The sequence below is a fragment of the Doryrhamphus excisus genome, chromosome 3 (genome assembly GCF_030265055.1).
Source record: "Doryrhamphus excisus isolate RoL2022-K1 chromosome 3, RoL_Dexc_1.0, whole genome shotgun sequence".
Classification (NCBI taxonomy): Eukaryota; Metazoa; Chordata; class Actinopteri; order Syngnathiformes; family Syngnathidae; genus Doryrhamphus; species Doryrhamphus excisus.
Genome location: NC_080468.1, coordinates 5,039,971 through 5,043,158, shown reverse-complemented (window position 1 = coordinate 5,043,158; position 3,188 = coordinate 5,039,971). Strand labels below are relative to the sequence as shown.

Genomic DNA, 3,188 nt, shown 5'->3' with positions numbered 1-3,188 from the left:
CACCTGTTGAAGACTGTGGGTCAATGAATGAAAGAACTCCACAACACTGGTGACTTTCTCTCTCTCTCTCTCTCTCTCTCTCTCTCTCTCTCTCACACTCTCTCTCTCTCTCTCTCCGCTTCACTTGTTAAACACACGTCCCAATTGCCTTCAGGCCAATGGGCAGTTTGGGAGTGTCCCCTTGCTTCTGCCTCATAGAATCACACAAGGAGAGAAGAAAGAAAGGGAGGAGAGCATTTTCTGTACCTTTTCAAAACATTTGTTATATGTAGGTTATTTTTGGTGGCAGACAAGGAAGGGGGGGAATAATGTGTTCAGCAGAAAAAGGTAATAAGACTGGATAAATACAAGAAGCAAAGCCAAGAAAAACATCATTTAGACTAAGAGTCAATGGGGCAAGCTTCTATTTAAGATCGTTATGAGCACAAACGCAGCTTGTGCCACCTTCGCAGTTTAGCAAAGACCCCTAGTGTCAAGGTCAGTAATACTTTACACTGACAGGAAGAATGTATCTGAATATATTTTTAGAGATGTTAAGATGTTGAGTCGGGTTGTTTTTAGAATTACAATTCTGGTTGAAAAAGTGCTACATTTTGGCTTATATCCGAACCCAACAGATCACATATCATATATAGTATATGATTTGTGCTGACAATGGATCAGCTTATTTGAAGTAAACACCTATTTAGGGTGCGGGAAATGCAACTACTGGTTCTTGACAGGTAATATACATATGCAAGCTTTATCACGACAATTAGTAGCTGGTGACAGCTGACGAAAATGATGAAAACAGGTTGTAAAAAATGTAAACGATTCAGATTCCTCTTTTCATTTCCAGTTCCTAACGATTCTCGATTCCGATGCTTTTGCAAGGCAGGGTCCTAAAAGTTTGCATTGTTTTAATGTTTTGACCAGTGTTCTTTTTGTATGAAATGTCTGAACTTCTCAATATTGTTTAATGATGTGATCATTTTACCAACTTTACGATAAATTTCTTACAGTGCTCTTTTCAACCAGTATATAAAACCATGTAAACCATTCAACTTCAATATAAATGTGATTACTGTATTACTATGTGATTACAGCAGTACACTTTCACAAAAGATGCCTCTACTCAAACACAAGTATTAGAATTTAGTCAAAGCGCTATTAGTTTGAAGGGCGGAAGTGGGTCGTGTGAGTTCAGAAAGTCCCTTGACTGTTGCTAACAGAGACGACTATGCCAATGATCAACTTGTCTGGCCATAGCCATAGCTCTTGTCCTTTATTTACATGTAACTTTCACATCAGCTAGCATAAACGTAGACCTAAGTTACCACTCTTTTATACACAGTATGTCAGCTACCAGTAGCTCCTAACAACTTTTCAAGTAGCTCGCCAAAGGGTTTATTAATTCATTTTCAATTCCTAAACCGACAAACTTAGAAAGTGGGGTTCGGCAGTAGTCCGGAAGTCTTCGGGAACGTTTGAGAGTGCGACCAATCACAGCGGATTAGGTGTGCCTGGAGGCAGGGCGTGGTTGAAATAAATTAAAACAGACCATTTTGGAAAAGAAAGAAAAGAAATACGCTGGAAGAGGTGCAGATTCTGGAAGAGTACTTTCTGAAGTTTCTGTGCCGGTTATTGTGTGTAGCTGCTCTATAGGAATCAACAACTTAATACAAAGGGACAAAACAATTGCATCATAGGTCCCCTTTAAGTGACTCCAGCAATTAACTGAAACCATGTTCGTCATCACAGAAATCCAGCCAGGGTTGGGCTCACGGGAGCAAGTGGGGGGTAAGTCACTATTGATATACTATACAGCTGATGGGGATGTCATACAACCCCATGTCAAGAAATCAGAACTATGCCTTTAAGTGCTATTAAAATAATAACATTATTCAATCATGAAATGTTCTGTACTGTACAGTAACTGTATGCAGGATATAGCTAGGAGAATACCACTTGAGAGTCTATTGGTATGTTTAGAAGCAGGTCCAAGCAATGAGACAACCGGATGCTCTATAAATACACATCATTAGCAAGAATTTATACTTACATAACACTAAAATCAGCTCACTTAGTTGGCGTTTTCACTGGAGTTTTCTACCTTGTACTGTATATGTATATTACTAAAAAGTATTTAAAATCATGTCATGGGTATTGAATTACAAAAGATCACATTTTTTCCCTGTTTAGTATTTTAATGGATGTTAACTTTTGGTTCCAACGTCTGATGACGATAACAGTGTTTCATGGTAAATGAGACAATATTTCATCCAGAACCACATACTTTCCAAGAAGTATCTTTGTTTCCTGGTGGAGAACATGTCACAGAAGGGTGACGTATCTTCGAAATGGATGAATGTTTGCACTCCTTCCATTGGGTAGGCGCTACAGAACAGTGCACACCAAAGTCAATCTCAATGTAATGCATTTAGTAGTGGATTCCGCTGCCTAATTAAAGCTCCGCTAATCAATAAATCAGAAAAAAGGTATGCAACACAGGCTTTTTAATTAATTTATAAACCTAATGGTCAGATTGCCCCCCCCCCCCCCTTCTTTATGTGAGTCGGTGTGCTCGCTCAGTGGAGGAAGTAATTCATTGTGCACGTCTTCACACCTGCCGCAGAGCTTTGGGTTTCATCCCCAAGTCCTCTTCCCGCCAAGATAAATCGCTCCAGTGGTGCTGGTGCTTCTCACATATTATGACAACCATATGCGAGAACAACCAGCTGCTGTTTATCAAATGAATTTCAACATCCGTGTGCTGCGCCATAATTAATGTTACAAATCAGCCTTCCTGCCAAAAGTAACAGAGGCTGATTTGATGTCATTGTTTATTGAGCATCTCTATAATGTGCATCAAGGTGGCCCAACATCTGCTATCATACATGAAAAGTGTAAGAAAAATGTATTTCTCCTCAAACGTCAACATCGTAGAATTGACCCAAATATTGTGGACAAGATCAAGAATTAGGATTGAACTTCTTTTATTGTGCAAATGTGGATGCTTTTGAAGTCACTTCTTGGGTTTAATAAAGCATTTTTCTTGAACTATGAAAAATAATTACTGTATTGCTAAACTTTAAATCTTATAATGAAGCTGCTAGTGGGACATGCAACATCACTGACTTCACGTGCAAAGCAGAATGAACAAATGATCCAAATACGCCACCAGCTACTCAGCACATGAAAAAAGTATT

At 39.0% G+C, this 3,188-nt stretch overlaps 1 long non-coding RNA gene across 3 annotated transcripts in view; it reads left to right on the top strand.

Annotated features, from left to right (window-relative positions):
* Nucleotides 1-3,188, top strand: part of LOC131126073 (uncharacterized) — a 31,632-nt gene that overhangs the window by 8,651 nt on the left and 19,793 nt on the right. The gene's annotated exons all lie outside the window — the stretch shown is intronic.